The sequence below is a fragment of the Pristiophorus japonicus genome, chromosome 10 (assembly GCF_044704955.1).
Source record: "Pristiophorus japonicus isolate sPriJap1 chromosome 10, sPriJap1.hap1, whole genome shotgun sequence".
NCBI classification, from domain to species: Eukaryota; Metazoa; Chordata; class Chondrichthyes; family Pristiophoridae; genus Pristiophorus; species Pristiophorus japonicus.
In genome coordinates this window covers 73,529,264-73,555,593 of record NC_091986.1, presented here as the reverse complement: position 1 = coordinate 73,555,593, position 26,330 = coordinate 73,529,264, and positions in this window count along the sequence as shown.

Below are 26,330 nucleotides of genomic sequence, written 5' to 3'. Positions count from 1 at the left end.
TCACTTTTTGAGGAGTTTAATAGGTTGCACTTCGGAACTAAGGAACTTGAAAACTGTGGTGGATATAATGGCCTAGAAATTGGTTCGCTCCAGTCTGCCAGAGAAAGATCCCAGCACTGGAATGGGTAGGCCTGAGGCACACCCAATATTGGGGCTAGGCCTGATTTACATGGAAAATCCCAGGCAGGTCACTTGCAAAGTAGATGCAGCTGCGTCACCGACAGCATCCTCAGGTAGTTCCTGGGAGAGGGAGGTGATCGAATGAGGGGAAAAGTGATCAGGAGTTGGCCAAGTGGGGCTAGCAACAGTCTTTGGCACTACAGTGGATCTAGAGGGGGCCTCTGCTCCTTCCCACTCCACATTCAGATATTTATTTAAAAGTGTACATTTTTGGAGGCGGCCTGCAGATATCCCTTTAAAGACCTCTGATTAAGCCACAGGTAGACCACGTTTTCCTGAACACAGTCAGCCCGAGGCTGGCTGTGTTTAGGGGAGTCTAGTTTTGCAAATGGGGCCTCAGGCAGGTATAAGGCTCTCTATTTACAAATGCAAAGGGACTGACTTCTTTCAGGTGTGGGCCCTGGACACCTATTTTTCTACCTTTATCAATATGGTAGGTGACAGAATTCAGGAGGGTAATGTGAGTGCGTACCCTCCCCACGACATTGAATGCCTCGGTGCCCTTTCTGTGCTTGAAAAACAGGCATGGCCTAATCAAATTTATGGGCCCTTGTCTCAGAATCTGTGCAGCCTTTCCTTAAATTGGATAATCTATAGTGGCCTGTTAAAGCTTAACAAATAATTTTCCTGGAAATCTCACCACATTAGGATCGTCTGTTCAGCATTATTTTCATTCATCTGTTAAGGGATTCACATAATACATTGTCATACATTAATGTCACTAGGGATCAAGACAAGACTGAGTGGAGCTCCAAAGTTCAGTGATTTGGGACTACATGAGGCGAATAACTAAGTGCAAGAGCCCCTCATTTGAAAAAATTTATATTTTTTAATTCGAATCTTTGATCGTTTTAAATGTGCCAATCCCCCACCTCATACATATTGGGATCGATTTTTGGGCAGAGCAGCTGGTCAGCTGCCCATTGAGCATGGAGACCCCAGCAATTTTGAGGCCCCTTCCTCATTTAAATTTGGCATGCGAACTGTGGGACACGAAGATTGGACTGGGTTGGTTGCCAGCAAGGTGACAGCAACACTGGTCATTCACAGAGTGTGTCATGACCTCCTGCTTGCAAACCCCATGTCCCCTCCAACTTTAGGCTTAAAAGAAGGTCTTAAGCTACATCAAGGAGTTATTTTGACTCAAAGTAACATTTTTGGAGGCAGTTCAGAGGAGATTCACGAGGTTGATTCCTGAAATGAAACGGTTGTCATATGAAGAAAGGTTAAGCAGATTGGGCCTATACTCATTGAAGTTGAGAAAAATGAGAGTTGATCTTATTGAAACATATAAGGTCTGAGGGGGCTCGACATAATTGATGCAGAGAGGATGTTTCGCCTCGTGAGGGAATCTAGAACTAGGGGGCACAGTTTCAGAATAAGGGGCCACGCATTCAAAACGGAAATGAGGAGGAATTTCTTCTCTCAGAGGGTTGTGAATCTTTGGAATTCTCTGCCCCAGAGAGTTTTGGAGGCTGGGTCATTGAATATATTTAAGGTGGAGATAGACAGATTTTTGAATGATAAGGGTATTAAAGATTATGGGGAGCGGGCAGCGAAGTGGAGTTGAAGCCAAGATCAGATCAGCCATGATCTTATTGAACGGCAGGGCAGGCTCGAGTGACCAAATTGCCGACTCCTGCTCCTATTTCTTATGTACACACTTCAGCCACGGCGCGCCAGTAATCGGGGGAGTGAATGTTTAAGTTGGTAGCTGGGGTGCCAGTCAAGCAGTTTGCTTTGTCTTGATGGTGTCGAGTTTCTTGAGTGTTATTGGAGCAGTTCTCAGCCAGGCAAGTGGAGAGTATTCCATCACACACCTGACTTGTGCCTTGTTGATGATGAAAAGGCTTTGAGGATTCAGGAGGGAGCCTCTCGCTGCAGAATACCCAGCCCCTGACTCGTAAAAAAATCTTCCAATCATCTTACTTCCCAGTAAAGCTTACTCTGCACGGCTAAAAAATAATATTCGTATCACAATTAATTCATCAACATTTGATCATTGTGAGTAAAAACATTAAACTTGCCCATTAAATTCATACAATGTATAACAGAACTTCCCCTCTTTCTGCTGCAAAAGTTAGTCTGAAGGTACAGCAAATAACTGGAAAGGTAAATGGAATGTTGGCCTTTATTGCAAGGGGGATGGAGTATAAAAGTAGGGAAGTCCTGCTACAACGGTACAGGGCGTAGTAAGACAACACCTGGAGTACTGCGTACAGTTTTGGTCTTCTTATTTAAATAACTTTTGTGTTTCATGTACAAGGACACCCAGATCCCTCTGTACCTCAGCATTTTGTAATCTTTCCCAATTTATATAATAATTTTCTTTTTTATTTTTCCTACCAAAGTAGATAACCTCACATTTTCCCATATTAAACTTCATCTGCCAAATTTTTGCCCATTCACTTAGCCTATCTATATCCCTTTGCAGATTCTTTGTGTCCTCCTCACAACTTGCTTTCTCACCTACCATTGTATCACCAGCAAATTTGGCTACATTACACTCGGTCCCTTCATCCAAGTCATTAAAATTGATTGCAAATAGTTGAGGCCCCAACATTGATCCCTGTGGTACACCACCAATTACAATTTGCCAACCTGAAAATGACCCATTTCTGTTAGTGAGTCAATCCTCTATCCATGCTAATATATTACCCCCAACCCGCTGAACTTTTATCTTGTGCAGTAACCTTTTCTGTGGCACCTTATCGAATGCCTTCTGGAAATCCAAATACACGACATCTACTGGTTTCCCTTTATCCACCCTGCCCATTACAACCTCAAAGAATTCACGCACATTTGTCAAACATGATTTCCCTTTTATACAACTATGCTGACTCTGCTTGACTGTATTATGATTGTCTAAATGTCCTGCAATTAGTTCCTTAATAATGGACCCCAGCATTTTCCCAATGACAGATGTTAGGCTAACTGATTTATAGTTTCCTGCTTTCTGTCTCCCTTCTTTCTTAAATAGGGGCATTACATTTGCAGGTTTCCAATCCACTGGGACCTCTCCAGATTCCAGAGAATTTTGGTAGATTACAACAAATGCATTCACTATCTCTGCAGCCACTTCTTTTAAACCCCTAGGATGCAGGCCATCAGGTCCAGGGGACTCTTCCACCTTTAGTCCCATTAGTTTGCCTAGTACTTTTTCTCTAGTGATAACGATTGTTTTAAGTCCCCCCCTCCCATCTACATGATGCACTGCAGCAACTCACCAAGGCTTCTTCAACAGCACCTCCCAAACTCATGACCTATACCACCTAGATGGACAAGGGCAGCAGGTGCATGGGAACATGATCACCTCCAAGTACCCCTCCAAGTCATGCACCATCCTGACTTGGAAATATATCACCGTTCTTTCATCATCGCTGGGTCAAAATCCTGGAACTCCCTCCCTAACAGTAGCCCACCACATGGACTGCAGCAGTTCAAGAAAGCGCTCACCACCACCACCTCAAGGGAAATTGGGGATGGGCAATAAATGCTGGTCTTGCCAGCAATGCCCACATCCCATGAACAAATTAAAAAATACATTTTTGATTGATTGGTTTTGTGGTATTTGTTGGTTCTTGATTGGCAACTGTAGCTTTTCCTCCCTGATAATCAGGACATATTTAGCAAATCAGCATGTTTAACAGAACACTTATTTAAGTAAATCAGAAGATTGCTACATATTCATTTGAAGTGTGATGACTTTAATATGCGGTAGAGGATATTTTGTGACATATGTGCTCACGTCCTTTTATGTTAAAGATATCAATTTCACTTCCTTTGTTTCTGATCCTAATATCTTCCTTTCTCTCTTCTTCGCCTTTGTCTCTTTAATTTTATTATTTTAACTTAACATTTATTTATAACTATTATGCCTTGTTCCATCAGTGATATTTTCGAGGGTCATTCACAAGTGGAAGGGTCTGACATGTAACAAGTGATGTGGGTTCTTGGAAAATGTTGCCCAACATATTCTATGCCTTTTTGCTAAGTTAGTTTTAGGTTTAATTTCTGTTCAGTTTTCTTTTCATTCAGGAAACCATATTCACTTTGGAGCTGAAACTCTGACTGAAAATAAGAAACTGTCTCGGAATGGCTGAAAGCCAACTTTAAAAGTTAGCTTTTCAATCCATTGGATGCCAGATGTCTAATGACCATTAAGGACTACATTATGGACATGATTAAATCAACCTTTTTGATGTGACTTTTACTTCTAGTTAAGATTGCTGCAGCTGAATATGTTATCCTGTCTGTGGCACCAGCAACACAGTCATACCTGGATATGATAACTCACCTATGGTGCATTAAGGTTAAAACATTGACAACATTTTATTTGGTTTCCTCGTGGAATCTGGCATTAGAATAACTTCAATGTGGCCTTTCTTCCACGGTGGCTTGGTGCTTCTGTTTCACTCGATGTATCATTTCCTGCTTTAAATTCTCATGTAGTTTATGGTTCTAGTGTATCAGAGTTCTTTTCTAGTCCAGTAGAATGTGGGTTCCTGGCAGTCTTTAGGGAAATATGTTTGCAGTTCTTTGACACTTCAATGGGTGTTGCTTTCTCCGAATTGACCAACATTTTGGATGATCTTTAGATTTGTATCAAAGTCATTTTATTCTTTTAGATGGATGACTTGTGTCTGAATTGTAATCCTAAATCGATCTGAATGCATACATATTCTGCATACCTATTAATAAAGCATCTGACTATCTATTATGCTATTTGTATCTAGAACGCATGAAATAGAGATAGAATTATTGAGGTCTGCATTGTTCATTTTCATAGTACTTCCTTGTGTCATTTATACTTCAGCTTGTACAGTTCACCTGTATGATGTTCAGTTCACCAATTTACAATGCAGTGCTCGTTCTAAGCAGCTACCCCATGCAATGCACTTTTTAATCACTTCTCATTATGGTATATTCTGCCACAAACTGCCTATAGCCAGCTCAGTTGAGTGCTTTCAGGTGCTGAAGTAGATTTGCAAAGCACATATTGTTTTGAAATGAAATGAGCCTGACTAAACTTCCAAAGGTATTGAAATAATAATTATTTGCCAATGGCTATATTTACTCTCTCCTCTCTCTCTTAGGCAGTCCCTCGGAGTCGAGGATTATTTGCTTCCATGCTAATATGAGTTCTCAGGTGACTGATAAGTCCAATGCAGGAACTACAGTCTCTGTCACAGGTGGGACAGACGGTGGTAGGAGGGACGGGTGGTTGGGGTGCCTGGGTTGTCGCGCATTTCTTCCACTGTTTGTGCTTGGCTTCCACATGCTCCTAGAAACATAGAAACATAGAAACATAGAAAATAGGTGCAGGAGTAGACCATTCAGCCCTTCGAGCCTGCACCACCATTCAATATGATCATGGTTGATCATTCACCTCAGTACCCCTTTCCCGCTTTCTCTCCATACCCCTTGATCCCTTTAGCCGTAAGGGCCATATCTAATTCCCTCTTGAATATATCCAATGAGCTGGCATCAACGACTCTCTGCGGCTGGGAATTCCACAGGTTAACAACTTTCTGAGTGAAGAAGTTCCTCCTCATCTCAGTCCTAAATGGCCTACTCCTAAGACTGTGTCCCCTGGTTCTGGACTTCCCCAACATCGAGAACATTCTTCCCGCATCTAACCTGTCCCGTCCCGTCAGAATCTTATACGTTTCTATGAGATCCCCTTTTTTTTCCGTTACTATTTCGTCCTTAATAAATTGATTCCAACATTTTCCCCACTACTGATGTCAGACTAACCGGTCTATAATTACCGGGTTTTCTCTTTCCCTCCTTTTTTAAAAAGTGATGTTACATTAGCTATCCTCCAGTCCATAGGAACTGATCCAGATTCGATAGACTGTTGGAAAATGATCACCAATGCATCCACTATTTCTAGGGCCACCTCCTTAAGTACTCTGGGATGCAGACAATCAGGCCCCGGGGATTTATTGGCCTTCAATCCCATCAATTTCCCCAATACAATTGCCCACCTAATAAGGATATCCTTCAGTTCCTCCTTCTCACTCGACCCTCGGTCCCCTAGTCCATCTGGAAGGTCATTTGTGTCTTCCTTCGTGAAGACAGAACCAAAGTATTTGTTCAATTGGTCTGCCATTTCCTTGTTCCCCTTTATGAATTCACCTGATTCTGACTGCAAGGGACCTACATTAGTCTTCACTAATTTTTTTCTCTTCACATATCTATAGAAGCTTTTGCAGTCAGTTTTTATATTCCCTGCAAGCTTACTCTCATACTCTATTTTCCCCCTCCTAATTAAATCATTAGTCCTCCTCTGCTGAATTCTAAATTTCTCCCAGTCCTCAGGTTTGCTGCTTTTTCTGGCCAATTTATATGCCTCTTTCTTGGATTTAACACTTTCCCTAATTTCCCTTGTTCAGCACGGTTGAGCCACCTTTCCTTTTTTATCCTTATGTCACACAGGGATGTACAATTGTTGTAGTTCATCCATGTGATCTTTAAATGTCTGCTATTGCCTATCCACCGTCAACCCTTTAAGTATCACTCTCAAGTCTATCCCAGCCAATTCACGCCTCATACCGTCGCAGTTTTCTTTCTTTAAGTTCAGGACCCTAGTCTCTGAATTAATTGTGTCACTCTCAATCTTAATGAAGAATTCTACCATATTATGGGTACTCCTCCCCAAGGGGCCCCGCACGACCAGATTGCTAATTAATCCTCTCTCATTACACAAGACCTAGTCTAGGATGGCCTGCTCTCTAGTTGGTTCCTCGACATATTGGTCTAGAAAACCATTCCTTATACACTCCAGGAAATCCTCCTCTACAGTATTGCTACCACTATGCTACCATGCACCAAGAATAAAGCACACCTATTTTGTTTTAGCTTCTTTCAATTTCTTTTAAATGGTAGTATGTAATGACATCTTACAGTAGGAAACTATGTATTGGTCCACAGATAGCAGACATGCAATACATTGCTAATTTCAACCTAGACCATAGCTCACATTAATTGTAACTGTCCAATTCCACTTACACGTTCAGAGAACCACAGCTGTCTCAGGTTGGGCAGAGGTGGGAGAACTCACAAGTGTTGCTGAAGTAAATAAAAGGTATACATGTTAAAAAATTAAGTCGGGTGTCGACAACTGTTGGAAATATCCAAAGAATACTTGAAAATAACTGAGAAATTACTAAAATGTACCCACCAGGGGATATGGGATTAACCTTGTCTTTACAATATTGGGCCACGATGTCCCAGACCCGCTGCTCCGTGGAGTACTGCACGGACCCAGCACGAACACATATCGCAGTGTGGGCTGGCCCATGCTGCCCCTGGGCCTTCGGCTCGTCTGGACCCCGTGCCCTCATCTGTCGCACCTCTGCCATGATTTATTGCCGCTGATCCGCCCCAACCTTCCCACTCTTCTGTACCTGGGCCCTGCCGATGTTCTTGCCCATGCTCCAAAACGGCGACCAGGGTTTTGATGACGTCAACCAGTCGCCCATCTCAAAATCGGTGCACATTTGGAGCAACTCGCGCTGGAGGTTGAACTGTTATGCCACTCCAGCTCTTTTATCTTCCGACCTGCAGAGCTGTCGGTTGGAGTTCAGGACTGGAACATTGGGTCCTTCATCGAAACACCTGTGAACACATGGAAGCAAGTCATCCTCGTTCGAGGCACCACCTATGATGATGATGACAATATTGGGCCAAAAATTGCGACATTTTGACAGATCGAAAGTGCAGGGTATTTGTGCACCTACTCCCAGAACTTGCGAGGCCTCTTTGGGCACGTGCATGCATCGTATGCACTCAGAGAGGGTGCAGTTTATGGCTCATTAACTTTATCTCTTGCTAAATATCTTCACTTTCAAAGCTCCAGCTGTAATTTGAGTTATGCTGTTTACATACCACATTTATGCGTGCTATATTTTTTGTACATTTATTTTCTTATTGCTGTGAACTCCACTTTGATTAGTTGTGCTGATTTATACAATTCAAGCTCTATCTCCCCAATTCTATTCATGTTTGCTGCAAAGTGCCAGACTGACAGCTCCTATGATCACAAACACATCCTGCATGTACTGTGAGTGGGAGTAGAAAACTACAAGATTGAGGTTCTGGTTAAAGCTACAGATCAAATTTATTTATAATATTTAGTATTATACAGAAGAAAATAAAACTACAGCAAGTATCAATGCTGATAAAAGAGCAAAGATTGAATCCATCCATAACTTATCTTCTTCACAGCATATTTCTGGTACAGTCCATTAAGCAGTAATCTTGTGGGGGACACTAACTTCCATAAACTTTCTAATAGGATGTTTGTATGTTGGTTAGATGACGTTATTGCCTTCTGCACAGAGCTCAGATGTCATTTTAGACATAATTGAAGTTGAAATTTCAGAATAAAGTGAATTGGCTCTGTTCCTATCATCCAAGGAGACCGAGTGCATTCTCGACCTAAGGAAACTGTTTACACTCAGCATTCTCCTTTGAGGAAGGCACAATACATTTTCAGCAGGTTGGCAAGTATAATAACTGTTTCTGTCACATAAGTGGATGGTATAGACCCCATTCAATGTCTGCAGAGGTGTTTATTGTGTCAGGGCTTTTGAAACACCTTTTAGAATTTCATCCTGGCAAGATATCCACTTTAATGGTTACAGCAAGCAAAGGGAAATGTTTTCCATTTATCCTCACAGCAGCAACATTGCATGCACTTTCATTAAAAAAGGAAACTGAGATATTGGCCAGAACAACCTTGACCTGATTAAATTTTATTTAGAGGAAATGACGTAGTCCTATTTAGGTCACGTCCTCTGGACGCTCACAGCTATTCTCTAGAAAAGTTGTTTGTCTAACTTTCATGCTCACAAAAATAAAATAAGTTTTTTTTCTTTCAGGAACTCAGTTTGCATTTGAAAAACTGGGTCTATTTTAATAAACATATGAAAAAGCTGAGATTTATATTGCAAAGCGAGATGGGACTTTGATCCTATGACATTGATGAGGGTGAGGGTCTGTGCTGGTGAATAGAATAGGTTAGTTTTCTATGAGTCTTTACGGTAGAAGATACCAACAATATTCTGAGAGTGGATAGTCAAGGGGCTATAGGGGGGGAGGAACTTAACACAATCACAATCACTAAGGAGGTGGTACTCAGTAAGATAATGGGACTAAATGCAGATAAATCCCCTGGACCTGATGGCTTGCATCTTAGTATGTTAAGAGAAGTAGCGGCAGGGATTGTGGATGCATTGGTTGTAATTTACCAAAATTCCCTGGATTCTGGGGAGGTTCCAGCAAATTGGAAAACTGCAAATGTAATGCCCCTATTTAAAAAAGGAGGCAGCCAAAAAGTAGGAAACTATAGACCAGTTAGCCTAACATCTGTGGTTGGGAAAATGTTAGCGTCCATTATTAAAGAAGCAGTAGCAGGATATTTGGAAAAACAAAATTCAGTCAGGCAGTCATGGATTTATGAAGGGGAAGTCATGTTTGACAAATTTGCTGGAATTAATTGAGGATGTAACGAACAGAGTGGATAAAGGGGAACCAGTGGATGTGGTGTATTTGGATTTCCAGAAGGCATTTGACAAGGTGCCACATAAAAGGTGCACAAGATAAAAGTCACGGGGTTGGGGGTAATATATTAGCATGGAGAGAGGATTGGATAACTAACAGAAAACAGAGAGTCAGGATAAAAGGTTCATTCTCTGGTTGGCAATCAGTAACTAGTGGGGTGCTGCAGGGATCAGTGCTGGGACCCCAACTATTTACAATCTATATTAACGACTTGGAAGAAGGGACTGAGTGTAACGTAACCAAGTTTGCTGAGGATACAAAGATGGAAGGAAAAGCAATGTGTGAGGAGGAGACAAAAAATCTGCAAAAGGACATAGACAGGCTAAGTGAGTGGGCAAAAATTTGGCAGATGGAGTATAATGTTGGAAAGTGTGAGGTCATGCACTTTGTCAGAAAAAAAATCAAAGAGCAAGTTATTATTTAAATGGAGAAAGATTGCAAAGTGCTGCACTACTGCGGGACCTAGAAGTACTTGAGCATGAAACACAAAAGGATAGTATGCAGGTACAGCAAATGATCAGGAAGGCCAATGGAATCTTGGCTTTTATTGCAAAGCGAATGGAGTATAAAAGCAGGGAAGTTTTTCTGCAGTTATACAGGATATTAATGAGGCCACACCTGGAATACTGCGTTCAGTTTTGGTTTCCACATTTACGAAAGGATATACTTGCTTGGGAGGCAGTTCAGAGAAGGTTCATTAGGTTGATTCTGGAGATGAAGAGGGTTGACTTACGAGGAAATGTTGAGTAGGTTGGGCCTCTACTCATTGGAATTCAGAATAATGAGGTGTGATCTTATCGAAACGTATAAGATTATGAGGGGGCTTGACAAGGTGGATGCAGAGAGGATGATTCCACTGACAGGGCAGATTAGAACTAGAGGGCATAATCTTCGAATAAGGGGTCGCCCATTTAAAACTGAGATGAGGAGAAATTTCTTCTCTCAGAGGGCTGTAAATCTCTGAAATTTGCTGCCTCAGAAAGCTGTGGAAGCTGGGAAATTGAATAAATGTAAGACAGAAATAGACAGTTTCTTAAATGATAAGGGAATTAAGGGTTATGGGGAGCGGGCAGGGAAGTGGCCCTGAGTCCATGATCGGATCAGCCATGATTGTATTAAATGGTGGAGCAGGCTCGAGGGGCTGCATGGCCTACTCCTGCTCCAATTTCTTATGTTCCCATGTTTTCCACTTTGACCTTTCAATGTTAGTATCAAGCAAAGGTCAAGTATGATCTTTACACATTGGCCTTTCACCTCAAGGACCCAAGTCTAAATCCAGCTCCTACTGATGGGATGAAAGTCCCTGGTGTCCAGTGAAGTAACGACCCTATGGGTTTAGGCAGTTTTAGTGGACATGGGCTTTGTACCTAATTCTGCACTCATTGCTATTAATTGTACAATACACTCAAAGAAGCTACAGGCTAGTTTGCTGTGGGAAATTAAAACTGTCACATTTATATAGTACAAAGTGACCTTTTGAGGAAAAGGGCTGATACTGGTTGTTGGCACTGTATAGCTCTACGCCAAATCTAACCGTGCTATAATTTGACGTGGTATTCCTTGATGCTGACATTTAAGGGGTAACTTCCTGACTTCACATTCCCAGTGAGGAGCCTCTCTTATCAGGAAGGTATATCTGAATTTCAAGAACAGGATCTTACAACCATTTATTTAAATAGGTGGAAAATTATGCACCTTGCACACCTGAATTTTCAACATGAACTTTCACTGGATGAGGCTCCTTGTTTCAAATTTGAAGTTGTGAAATTAGCCCTTTTAAATGCAGAACGATCTTTTCCCTAGCACCCTTCAGCTTAATGAGCACAAAATTCATAGATAAAACCTTTTATATTAAACCAATTGTAACAGGTGCAAGGCAAACTTATACTTAAGTCTTTGGCATGACTCAGTGACCAGACACTCACTTCTGAGTCCGAAGATTGTGGATTCAAGTCTCAATGTACAAAATCTAGGCCGACACTCCCATTCAGTACTAAGGGAGTGCTGCACTGTCGGAGGTGCCATCTTTTGGGTGAGATGTTAAACCGAGAAGCTGTCTACCCTCTCAGGTGGACATAAAAATCCCATTGCACTATTTCAAAGAAGAGTAGGAGAGTTCTCCCCAGTGTCCTGGCCAATATTTATCCCTCAACCAACATCACTTCCGATTATCTGGTAATTATCCCATTGCTGCTCATGCAACCTTGCTGTGTGCAGATTGGCTAGCACATTTTTGACATTACAACAATGACTGCACTTCATAATACTTTTCATTGGCTGTGAAACAATTTGGGACATCCTGAGGTCATGAAAGGCACTATTTAAATGCTTTGATGCTCATTGTTATTGCCAAGATGTAATTGATTCTCAGTACTGCACCTCCTATTACATCAGTGTTATATTTATCATATCATCCATCTTCTTGAGCTCTCTGTGTGTGATTGCCAATTTTATTGTAATTACTTAGTGGCATTTTCTACTTTGGATTCATACCTGCTAGGAGCAGCACTCAGACTACTCAAGATTATTTTATGTAGGGCTGTTACAGCTGACAGAAAGGAGACTTGCAGCCCATCAGAACTGTATTGAAATTCACATTATAGAGGAAAAAGAATAGTGTGCCATTGAACTGTACCATCAAGTACAATATAATTAATTATGTAATATGATTACACTTACCACCACCCCTCTCGACCCCTCTAGTCTCTAATTTGTCAGACTGCTTGTCCGACATCCAGTACTGGATGTGCAAAAATTTCTTCCAGCTAAATAATGGGAAGACCAAAGCCGTTGTCTTTGGTCCCCGCCACAAACTCCGTTCCCTAGTCAGCAACTCCGTTCCTCTTGCTGGCAACTATCTGAGGCTGAATAAGATGGTTCACAACCTTGCTGTCGTAATTGACTCCAAGATGAGCTACTAACCACATATCTGTGCCATCACTAAGACAGTCTATTTCCACTTCAGGTACAATGCCCCACTCTGCCTCAGCTCATCTGCTGCTGAAACCTTCATCCATGCCTTTGTTACCTCTATGCTTGACTATTCCAATACACTCCGAGTCAGCCTTTCACATTCTACTCTCCATAAACTTGAGGTCATCCAAAACTGCTGCACATGTCTAACTTGCACCAAGTCCCGTTCACCCATCATCCCTGTGCTCACTGACCTACATTTGCTCACCTTTAAACAATGCCTCAACTTTAAAATTCTCATGCTTGTTTTCAAATCTCTCCAAGGCATCGCCCCTCCCTATCTCTGTAATCTCCTCCAACCCCATAACCAATATTCCCTCTTATTTCTTTTTGGTGCGGGGGGCTGCGCGTTCTATTCACAGTTTTGTGCATGCATGAAAATTAACATTGAAAAAGCCGGTCCCAGGCTGTGCAGGACCGGCAGAGTGCTGCGCAGCAGTGAACATTGCCCACAACTCTCTGAGATATCTGCGCTCCTCTAATTCTGGCCTCTTGAGCATCCCAGATTTTAACCGCTCCACTATTTGCAGCCATTCCTTCAGCTGCCAAGTCCCGAAGCTCTGGAATTTCTCTTCCTAAACCTCTCCACCTCTCTTTCCTCCTTTAAGATGCTCCTTAAAACCTATTCCTTTGATCTGTCCTGATATCTTCAATGTGACTCGGTGTCAATTGTTGTTTATTAAACGTCTTGAGACATTTTACTATGTTAAAGGCGCTATATAAATACAAGTTGTTTTTGCTGTTGTTGTAATCATTAGGTATTTGCCTATTGCTGCAATACAAAGCTCACAGGTAAAAGTTTACATGAGCTTGTCGAGCTCTGATAGTTTTTACATTTGTGTAAAGCAAATACAATTCCAGTAGATATTTCTTTTGATGAGGTTCTCACAAATAAACAAAACTAGTAGCAATATAAAATGGATACATTAATTTATTATAAAGGAACACTTTAATATGAACGTGGGTAATGTTAAGGATAATTACTTGCCAACTGATTCTTCTCTACTCAATCCCTGCTCACCTTTCCTAGCCCATGTGTTTGCCAATAACCTACATGTCCTTTGCTCACACCTTATCCCTTTTCCTTTCAAAACTGCCATCATTGCCCCTTCCTTACAAAGCCCATCCTTGACCTATTTGCTCTTCCCAACGCTTGTCCCATCACCAATCTCTTTTTCCAACTAATGTTTTTAAATGGTCTCCATACCCACTCCCTATTCAAATCACTTGAAATGAAAGGAATTGAAAATGGGACGGTTTCTATATCGAGTGGTCAATTTGTTTTGCCAGGTTTACACCTTGGTGGCAAATTAAACATTTTCCAAGTTGAGTCTTAGCAGAATGTAGACAAAAGAAATTCTCACAATGAATTTTGTTACATTTTTTTCAGTTTTCATCTCTGCAGTCCTTCAATGCATTGGCTCCTTGTTAGGGTATCATTCCATTGGCACCTATTGCCCTCTGATAACTTGCTCAAATGGTTATGATTCATGTGTGTACCTTGACAATGGGTGTTATCAGGCTTTTGACCATGGGGTCATCACAACCAAGCTCCATCCTGTTCTCAGTCACTATCCACCCATATATACTGTCAGAAAGGCAATCCTACTATCACCTTGGTTGAGATGATCTAACCCAACACACTGACCAATGACAATTTTACAACTCGCACATAAGCTTGTCTCTATTATACAATGTGAGAAAATAATTGCTCAGAATGTTGGAATCTGCAGAAGTAAGACTTTAATCTTCAAAAAGTACAATAATCCTGTAATATCAATTTAAATCACTTGCCCTTTGTAAACTTTCCACATCTTTATTACACAGGCTGTAATTAGGGATTTTGGTGCCCAAATTTCCCCAACCCCTTTTTCTGGCATACTCACTCGAGTGTCCGCCTCTAAGCATGCCGAAAATGTTCCTCCTGATTCTGGCTGCTCCCCAGCCTCTCCTCGGTGGTGGCATAGCGTGGCCCAGTGGATTGGGGGCGGAGCCGGGTCCCAGCACTGAAAACAGTGCCGAGACCTCTGCACATGCGTGCTAGAGTGTGCGCGCATGTGCAGTAGCTCCTGGCAGCCCGAATCTGTGCGACGCTCTGCAGGCTGTGTGGGAGGGGTCCGAAGCACACCTGCCCTAGCCCTGGCAGAATGGGCTCCCTCATCAGCGGCCCGCTGCGTTCCCTAAGGTAGGACTTCTATTTTTTTATTTGTTATTTATTGATTGATTGATTGCTTATTACTTTGGTCTTGGTGCTTTCGGTGCAGGGTTCCTTCTAATTTTTATTTGTTAATTAATTGCTTATTACTTTTTGTGCTTTGTTTAGTGTTTGGTGCAAATGTACTGCTTTGTTTAGTGCTTGGTGCTTTAAATGTATTTACACTTCTTTAATGTTGTTGTGAAGGTGTTTAGTGCTTTGCAAAGTCCCATCCCCCCCCCACCCCCCGCGCCCCCCCCCCCCATCTCTGGCTGCCTGCACTGATTTCTTAATTCATCGCAGGGTTTTTCAGAACGTACACTTACGCTGGCGTAAGTTAGTTTGGAGTAAGTTTGCTTTAATGGCCAAAACAGGCATAAGTGGCTAGTAACACCCCGTTTTGAAAAAAAAACTGAACTTAAAAAAAAACTAACTAACTCACTTACACTGGAGCAACGTAAATGGAGACAATTGCGATTTTTAAGTTACTCCAAAAAAATCTAGTTGCTCCAAAAAAAACATAACAACTCCTGGGGAAACTTGGGCCCAGAGTAACTACAATAATATACTCACAAACATGTAAAGTTAGGACGTAATGTCCAATAATAGCCTTGGAAGAGACGGTGTCATAACTGAGAGATTAATAACAAGAGAGAGTCATTTGATTATTCTGCAGAGTCAAATCAATGGCTTGACAGCATTGTTTCAGACTGGCAATAATGAATATGAACAGAATAATGTACCAGAAGAGACTGAAAGCTAACAACCTGTTACTAATTATCACCATACCTCACTTCCCTTATTTTCACAGATTCATTCATGATGCACAATAAAACAATCCAAAAACCTCCATGGCCTACTCAACTCGACAGGTTCTATGATGATTAGGAAGGGTGAAAGCTGCTGGATATCTTCCTAAAGACAAGATGCAGGATTTAACAACATGGCTCATTGATAACTGCTGTGATAAATTAAAATAATTTGACACAGTTTGCAATCATCTCTCCATTCTTAGAAAATAAATTAAAATTATGAACAGCAAATAGATTTCTCCAGGAAATGGCATTGCTAAAGGAAAAGTAAAAACAGAAAACTCACAATACAATCTTCAACACACTGCTAAAAAGAGCACATAATGCCAGCATGCTGTCTCCAAGCACTGTTTGCCCATCTTGGATGGTTGCTCAGACTACAAATTCGTATTCCAACGAATTACCAAAATGTTTATATCTATTCTGTAGCACCTTAGACCCAACTATCTTGAGCTGATTCATCAATGACCTTGCCTCTGTCAGAAGTGGGACTGTTCACTGATGATTGCAGAGACTTCAGTTTCATCCATAATTCCTCAGATAATGAAGCAGCCCATGTCCGTATGCAGCATGATCTGGACAATATCCAGGCTTGGGCTGATATGTTGCAAGTAATTCATGCCACACAAGTACCAGGTAATGCGTATCGCCAACAATAGATAGCCTAACTACCTCCTCTTGACATTCAATTGCACTAACATCTCCAAGTCCCCCACCTTCAACATCCCGAGGGGATTACCAATGACACAAGTCAAGAGTGTGATGGAATATTCTCTACTCGCAAGGTTGGGTGCAGCTGAAACAGCACTCAAGAAGCTCGACATCATCCAGGACAAATCAGTCCCCTTGATGGGCACTTCATCCACCAGCCAAAAAAGCTATCCCCTCCATCACTGGCACACCGGGGTTGCAGCGTGTACTATCTACAAATGCAGTCCACCAACTTGCCAAGACTTCTTTGACAGCATCTCTAAAACCCAAGTTCTCCACTACCTAGAATACCAAGGATAGCAGGTGTATGTGACCACCATCACCTCAAAATTCCCTTGCAAGTTATACACAATCCTGACTTGGATATATATCGCTGTTCCTTCATGGTCCCTGGGTCAAAATCCTGGAACTCTCTACATAACAGCATTGTAGAAATATCTTCACCATACAGATTGCAGCAATTCAAGCACTAGGTTCACCAATAACCTTCTCTGGATAACTTGGGATAGACAATAAATGCTGTCATTGCCAACAACACCCAAAACCCAAGAATGAATCAAGGAAGTGGCATACAAATTGGCCAGAAATAGCAGCGAACCCATGGACTGGGAGAAATGTAGAACTCAGCAGAGGAAGACAAAGGGTTTGATTAGGGCAGGGAAAATGGAGTACGAGAAGAAGCTTGCAGGGAACATTAAGGCGGATTGCAAAAGTTTCTATAGGTATGTAAAGAGAAAAAGGTTAGTAAAGGCAAACGTAGGTCCCCTGCAGTCAGAATCAGGGGAAGTCATAACGGGGAACAAAGAAATGGCAGACCAATTGAACAAGTACTTTGGTTCGGTATTCACTAAGGAGGACACAAACAACCTTCCAGATATAAAAGGGGTCAGAGGGTCTAGTAAGGAGGAGGAACTGAGAGAAATCTTTATTAGCCGGGAAATTGTGTTGGGGAAATTGATGGGATTGAAGGCCGATAAATCCCCAGGGCCTGATGGACTGCATCCCAGAGTACTTAAGGAGGTGGCCTTGGAAATAGCGGATGCATTGACAGTCATTTTCCAACATTCCATTGACTCTGGATCAGTTCCTATCGAGTGGAGGGTAGCCAATGTAACCCCACTTTTTAAAAAAGGAGGGAGAGAGAAAACAGGGAATTATAGACCGGTCAGCCTGACCTCAGTAGTGGGTAAAATGATGGAATCAATTATTAAGGATGTCATAGCAGCGCATTTGGAAAAAGGTGACATGATAGGTCCAAATCAGCATGGATTTGTGAAAGGGAAATCATGCTTGACAAATCTTCTGGAATTTTTTGAGGATGTTTCCAGTAAAGTGGACAAAGGAGAACCAGTTGATGTGGTATATTTGGACTTTCAGAAGGCTTTCGACAAGGTCCCACACAAGAGATTAATGTGCAAAATGAAAGCGCATGGGATTGTGGGTAGTGTGCTGACATGGATTGAGAACTGGTTGTCAGACAGGAAGCAAAGAGTAGGAGTAAATGGGTACTTTTCAGAATGGCAGGCAGTGACTAGTGGGGTACCGCAAGGTTCTGTGCTGGGGCCCCAGCTGTTTACATTGTGCATTAATGATTCAGACGAGGGGATTAAATGTAGTATCTCCAAATTTGCGGATGACACTAAGTTGGGTGGCAGTGTGAGCTGCGAGGAGGATGCTATGAGGCTGCAGAGTGACTTGGATAGGTTAGGTGAGTGGGCAAATGAATGGCAGATGAAGTATAATGTGGATAAATGTGAGGTTATCCACTTTGGTGGTAAAAACAGAGAGATAGACTATTATCTGAATGGTGACAGATTAGGAAAAGGGAAGGTGCAACGAGACCTGGGTGTCATGGTACATCAGTCATTGAAGGTTGGCATGCAGGTACAGCAGGCGGTTAAGAAAGCAAATGGCATGTTGGCCTTCATAGCGAGGGGATTTGAGTACAGGGGCAGGGAGGTGTTGCTACAGTTGTACAGGGCCTTGGTGAGGCCACACCTGGAGTATTGTGTACAGTTTTGGTCTCCTAATCTGAGGAAGGACATTCTTGCTATTGAGGGAGTGCAGCGAAGGTTCACCAGACTGATTCCCGGGATGGCGGGACTGACCTATCAAGAAAGACTGGATCAACTGGGCTTGTATTCACTGGAGTTCAGAAGAATGAGAGGGGATCTCATAGAAACGTTTAAAATTCTGACGGGTTTAGACAGGTTAGATGCAGGAAGAATGTTCCCAATGTTGGGGAAGTCCAGAACCAGGGGTCACAGTCTAAGGATAAGGGGTAAGCCATTTAGGACCGAGATGAGGAGAAACTTCTTCACCCAGAGAGTGGTGAACCTGTGGAATTCTCTACCACAGAAAGTTGTTGAGGCCAATTCACTAAATATATTCAAAAGGGAGTTAGATGAAGTCCTTACTACTAGGGGATCAAGGGGTATGGCGAGAAAGCAGGAATGGGGTACTGAAGTTGCATGTTCAGCCATGAACTCATTGAATGGCGGTGCAGGCTAGAAGGGCTGAATGGCCTGCTCCTGCACCTATTTTCTATGTTTCTATGTTTTTATGTTTCTATGTAAAACAAATTCCCGCGTCCATCACATGGGGAAGTACAAACAATAAGTCCTTTTCATCCTCAACCTAACAAAAGAAGAGGACAGAAACCAATTCTCATCTCCAAAGCAAAATCACTGCTGGCAGATAAGGAAACATGCCTCACTGGGGCTGGTGTATATAGTTTATATTTTAAATTCATGGAATCAGATCTACAACACAGAAGGAAGCACTGAACCTATTGCATCTATACCAGCTCTCTGAAATAGCAATCCATTAATTTAATTACCCCACTCTTTTAAATGTTTATTTTCAAATGTTTATCCACATCCCTTTTAAAAACAGTTGTGGATTCTGCTTCCACCATTGCTTCTTATTGGACATTCCATATACTAATAATCGTCTGCACATAAAATAACACTTTTAACCTCTCCCTTTGTTCTCTTGGCAATAATCTTCATTTTACAAACTCTTATTACTGACTGACTGACCTGTGAAATTAGTTTTTCTCTTCACATTATCAAAACCCGTTGTATGTTTGTATACCTTTATCAGATCTTCGTTTAACCTTCTTTACTCTGGTGAAAAGAGCCGCAGTTTCTCTAGTTTCTTTAAAGATAGTCTGGGAATTGGCGTGTGATTTCTAATAACATGGACCAATCGCAGTTTGTAATGATTGGTTTTCCGATCATTACAATACAGTAAATTTAAAGAAACAATGAAGCAAATAACTTACTTGAGTTTATGGACCGGATTTTCGAGGGGTTTGTGACCCGTTTAACGCCTGGATGGGGTGCAAAAATGATTTTTTTTTTACGCAAAATGAGGTGCACAACATTGTGCGCCCAGGCGGAATTTTCGACAGTGGCTTTGTGGCAGTGCTAAATTATAGCGTCTGCCCAATGTTTTCACCGTTTGGATGAAGTCAATCGGCATGCAATGCTGCGATAGTGCCCCGGGCGGAACTATCGAGCATATCGCCTGAGTTAGCAACCGCCCAGGAACCCACCAGCAAAAAGCAGTCGCACCTAGGTCGGACCCAGGATGCACCTGGTGCTAACGGCGCCATCTTTAAAACAGAGCAGAAGTTGAGTGCATAAAAGGATTGGAAGAAGAAGGCTGCGTTTTTCATAGTGAAATTTTATGTGAGTTTACAGTTCATTTTAAACGACATTTAAAGACTGTTTAAAAGATGGGGGCTATATTATGTCAGCCATTATTCCTGGCTGCTATGTTTATAAGGCATCGAGCTACAAGAAGGCTTATTGATGATTTCAACATAATCGATGACGTCGCAGACATATGGGGAGGAGGCCTTACCCCCAACGAGTTTACAGGGAACATCGCTCATACCTCCAGCTCTCCGAGGCACACTGCATTAGAAGGCTGCGCTTCTGAAAAGAATTGCTGACAGAGATATGCCAACTCATAAAGGCAGATCTACAGTCTACCAGCAGCAACAGGACGGCATTGCCCGTCGAGGTGAAATGACTGTGTCATTTGCATTCTTTGACTCAGGCTCCTTCCAGGCATCAGCGGGGGGACATATGCTCCATCTCGCAGCACACTACACATTGTTGCATTCACCAGGTGACTACTGCACACACGCAGAATGGACTTCATAAACTTCGCAATGACCAAGGAGACACAGAATGAGAGGGCTGTAGGTATTGGACAAGTTGCTGGCTTCCCCAAGGTTCAGGGTGCCATTGACTGTGCACACATCGCCCTGCGAGCACCTTTACACAATCCAGAGGTTTACCGAAACCAAAAGGGATTGCACTCCATGAACGTACAGATCATCTGCGACCATACTCAGCGCATCATGGCAGTCAATGCCCAATATCCAGGGAGCATCCATGATGTTTTAATCTTGCATGAGATCACTGTCTCAGGCCTGTTCCAGGCCAGAGCTGGATGCTGGGGGACAAAGGTTACGGCCTTGCTATCTGGTTCATGATCCCCCCCAGAACCCTCAGACAGAAGCCAAGCAATGCAGCCACACACAACATCATCGAACAGACAATTGGAGTGCTTCCGATGCCTAGACCACTCTGGAGGCTGCCTTGAATACTCCCTTCAGCAGGTCACTGAGTTCATTGTGGTGTGCTGCATGCTACACAACTTAGCCATCATGAAGGGTCAGGATTTGTTAATGGGGACAGCAGGAGCACCTCAGGAGAGAGGGGAATGGAAGAGGAGGAAGACGAGGAAGAGGAGCCTGGCAAGGAACCCATGCCACCACCACAACCACAACCTCAACCTCAGGGGAGGCTTCGTGGAGCTTTTGCCACTGCAAAAGCCTTACGTCGGCAGTTCATAATTCAAACTGAAAGCAATGGCATACAAAGTGGTGAAGATTAGTGGGAGGACAGAGGATTGGGACATTTTTAAAAACCAGCAAAGGAGACTAAAAAAATAATAGAGAGGAAAGATAGATTATGAGAGTAAACTAGCAAGACATATAAAAACAGATAGTAAGAGTTTCTACAAGAATATAAAAAGGAAGATAATAGCTAAAGTAAACATTGGTCTCTTAGAGGATGAGACTGGGAAATTAATAATGGGGAATATGGAAATGGCAGAGACTTTGAACAAATATTTTGTATCGATCTTTACAGTAGAAGACACTAAAAAACATCCCAATAATGGTTAATCAAGGGGCTAAGGGGGAGGGAGGAACTTAAAACAATCACTATCACTAAAGAAAAAGTACACAATAAAATAATGGGACTAAAGATGGGTGGATAAGGAGGAACCAGTGGATGTGGTGCATTTGGATTTCCAGAAGGCATTCGATAAGGTTTCACATGAAAAGTTACTTCACAAGATAAAAGCTCACGGTGTTGGGGGTAATAAATTAACATGGCTAGCAGACTGGTTACCTAACAGAAAACAGAGTCGGGATAAATGGGTCATTTTCCGGTTGGCAAACGATAACAAGTGGCATGCCACAGGGATCGGTGCTGGGGCCTCTAGTATTTACAATCTATATTAATGATTTGGATGAAGGGACCGAGTGTAATGTAGCCAAGTTTACTGATAATGCAAAGAGGGGTGGGAAAGCAAGTTGCGAGGAGGACACAAAGATTCTGCAAAGGGATATAGATAGACTAAGTGAATGGGCAAAAATTTGGCAGATGGAGTATAATGGGGGAAAGTATATTCACTTTAGCAGGAAAAATAAAAAAGCAAATTATTATTTAAATGGAGAGATTACAAAATGCTGCAGTACAGAGGAACCTGGGGGTCCTTGTGCATGAAACACAAAAAGTTAGTATGCAGGTACAGCACGTAATCAGGAAGGCAAATGGAATATTGGCCTTTATTGCAAGTGGGATGGAGTATAAAAGCAGGGAAGTACTGCTTCAACTGTACAGGGTATTGGTAAGACCACACCTAGAGTACTGCGTACAGTTTTTTTCTCCTTATTTAAGGAGGGATATACTTGCATTGGAAGCAGTTCAGAGAAGATTTACTAGGTTGATTCCTGAGATGAAAGGTTGAGTAGGTTGGGCCGACACTCATTGGAGTTTAGAAGAGCGAGAGGGGATCTTTTTGAAATATGTAAGATCCTGAGGGGGCTCGACAAGATAAATGCGGAGAGGATGTTCCCACTCGTGGAGGAATCTAGAACTAGGGTGCATAGTTTAAGAATAAGGGATTGCCCATTTGGAACTGAGATGAAGAGGAATTTCTTCTCTCAGAGCTTCATAAATCTGTGGAATTCTCTGCCCCAGAGAGCTGTGTAGGCTGGGTCATTAAGGTGGAGATAGATAGATTTTTGAAAGGTAAGGGACTGAAGGGTTATGGGGAGCGGGCAGGGAAATGGAGCTGAGCCCAAGATCAGATCAGCCATGATCTTATAGAATGGTGGAGCAGGCTCGAGGAGCCGAATGGTCTACTCCTGCTCCTATTTCTTTTGTTCCTAGTTCCTAATGCTTTGCTTGAAGAGTGAACAGCACATTTGACCATCGCCTGGCCACTCTATCCCACCATGTTTACAATTTCCCCCTCCTAGTCTGCAAAAGAGACACTACATAGGAATGGTTAAGCTGAACAAAATAATTTATGAAACATTTTAAACTTTGTAAACGTAATTGTGAAACTTTAATAAAATGTATTAAACATTGGGAACTTTTATAACTTTTTGACAGAATTGGGAAACTTTGAAAACTTTAATAAATAACAACAACAACCCCTGCCCCAACTCACTTTTACCACCGTCTCTTCCCCCCTAAACTTTAGCCCCTCCCTCACCTCATGCCCCTACCCAAAGTGGCATCAAGAGTTCGTGCAGCAAGGTGGGAAGAGTCCTGCTGAATTGAGGGGAGAGACATTGGAGACGCCGTCTGGTGATTCACTAGATCAGCTCATGGCATGGAAAGCCCGGCTTCTGACTGGAGAGCTTCTTGCTCGACATCACCAGTCACAGGTGGTGTGGAGGTGTTTCTGGGTGTCACACTGGGGACTCCAGTGTGACTGGTGGAGGCCACCAGCCTCGTTTGGGCATTGATGGCAACGCTGGTTTCGCGGCTCTTAGCGACAATCTGTGATCCTACCTCCATTATGCTCGCAGTGAGTTTGTCGATGGTTACAGGAATCCTCCCCAGGACATCAAGGAGCTGATGGGTGAACCTGATGGTCTCCCTGGACAGTCCCACCATGTCCATTTCCACGACTGCCTGTCTGTCAGCAGACTGGCTTTGATAACTCACCCTCCGGAATTATGGTATACAGGATTCGACCCCAGAACTGTGTTGCTGAACGCCATTAGTCACAGGAGCTGCAGAGATCTCAAAGCCTGGGAATGTAAGACCATCCTCAGATGAGGCATTTTCCGGTTGCAAGAGGTGTCATGTGCATCTGCCACCACCCCCTCAACCCCCAACCCCCCAGAGTAGACTGCTCCATCAGCTCCTATTCCTCAAATTCCTCCTCCTCCCCCACATGACGGCCTGAGGTGGAGGTTTGATGTCAGGGATTCGGTGCCTCCGATTGGTTATCTGGAAGTAGAAAGTAAAAGACGAGTGGTTGGAAGCAGGTTGACATGACGAAGGTCACATTGCACAGGCTCATTTGAAGGACTGCGGCTATTCCATTATATGTAGTCCAGAGATACTGCATGACATTGCCCCAACCCTAGTCCACAGACACTGCATAACATTACCCCATCCCTAGTCTACAGACACTGCATGACATTACCCAACCCAGCCCAGGGAGTGTGCAGGACTTACCGTCAGTATCTGAGAGGGGGTCAGCACCCCCCATGGGCAGTTGCCTGACCTGAGACACCAATGAGACCTGCCACTCACTCCTCCAGGTCGGTGAGTGGCAGGGTCTGAGGCAGACCGCCGCCTGTCCCAGCAGTTATGTGACTTCTTTGCCTGCAAAGATGAAAATGGGAATGCTTACAAGAGGATCCATCTGCTTTTGTGGCAGACACAGATAGTCACCAAAGCAGTTAGAACATACTGTGTGAATGTAATACAGTCCTCTGTTTAATGGCCTTGGAAGCTGCACATGGTTCATCAAGAGGTCATCAAAGTGTGGAAACATCTTTTGAGATCTCAGAATGCAATGTTAATAATGTGTAAAGATCATTCATGGCAAATAGGGTGCCAAACTAACAAATAGTGTGTCATATGTATAATTTAAGTAATGATGGAGTGCATCAATAAAGATTGTACTCACTCTAACAAACCTCGAATGATCGTTGAATTTCTTCCGGCATTGTGTTATAGTCCGTTCCACAATGTCAGAGGCAAAGATCTCCTCTGCAATTTCTCTTCAGATCTTGTTAAATACTGATGGGAGATGTGCAATTCAGGCCATCTATATTCCACTGCCCCCACTAGAGTCTCGTTTGCCTCTGGGGTGAATCTCCTCACACGCTGCCTGGACTCCTCGTCCTCCATCCTCAAAATCAAAATGTAAAATGGCTCCCTGCATAAGCATTTGCGATCAGACAGCAGACCAGAAGCTCGGGAAAAAAGAAAAAAAATTTGCGCATACGCAGAACGGCCAATTTTTTGTTATGGTCGGAACTTTCGGCTCCGGCGCACAAATTCTGTGGTGCAACACTGGAGTTAGTGCTAACCCCCGTCGTGAATGCTAACCCGCACTAAAAAAAAAATTTGCTTCGATTTGCGCCCGGAAAAGGGCAAAATCGCAAAAACCTGAAAATCCAGCCCAAAAATATTACATTTCTTACTGATAATGAACGAAATAGAGCCTACAGATATAATGGCCATGGAATTCGGCAGACAATTTTACCGAGAACATAGGAACAAAAGTATAAAATTCCACCTCTCGAGTCTATTCAACTATTCAGTTAGATCATGGCTGATCTGTACCTCAACTGCATTTACGTGCATTTGATCCATATCCCTTACCTAATAAAATGTTGTCGATTTCAATCTTGAAAATTGTGGGAGAGAGTTCGAGAGTACCACTAACCTTTGTGTGAAAAAATGCTTCCTAATTTCACTTTTGAATGGCCTACTTCTAATTTATGATTATGCCCTCTTGTTCTGGATTTCCATACCAGAGGAAATAGCTTTTCTGCATCTACCCTATCAGATTCCTTTATAATTTTAAAGTACTCAATTAGTTCACCCCTCAGACTTCTCGGGCTAGAATTTCGGTTTTCAGCGAAAATGGTAGTTTTACAGCAAAAATTACCTTTTTTTGCTGCACTACTGTTTTTAGGCCTGTTTTTCGGCCCATCTGTAAAAATTGGTATTGCACGAGGATTCACGGCGCAAATCACAAATTTTGGCAAATTTAGTCCGGGGCTGATAGCGCTGCGAAAGAGGCCTTGTGAGGGGAGAAAAACAAAAAAAATTGCAAATAACAAAATAAAACATTCACAAAACCTACTAAATCACTTAAAAATAATTAAAAAATAAAAATTCGGGCTCAATTTTCCCCAAAGCTTTTTTTTGGCCTACTTGAAGAATAACGCTTAGTTTTTTGGGCCCAAGTACGCCAAAAAAAATGTTCTGAGTTTCCCCGTTGGATTTCTTCATTTGGGCGCAGCCTAACCTGCCCTTTAGTTTTGGGGGTGGAGCCTTGGTCTGCGCCAAAAAGATCGGGTTGCCACGGTAACCAGGGACACAATGCGAGCCGAGGCTGAAAAATGAAACATACAGCCAGCTTGCAACACATTAAAACACATTGCATTAACTTAAAAACACGTTAAAATATATTGCAGCAACTTACCTCCAATGATTAAAGTTTCTCCCCCCCCCCCACCACGCTCCTGATGACTGTGCCGATCCCCGCCCCTATCCCAGGCTGAAGGGCCCCCAGTCTGCTCCCGCCCAGAGCCTTGAATG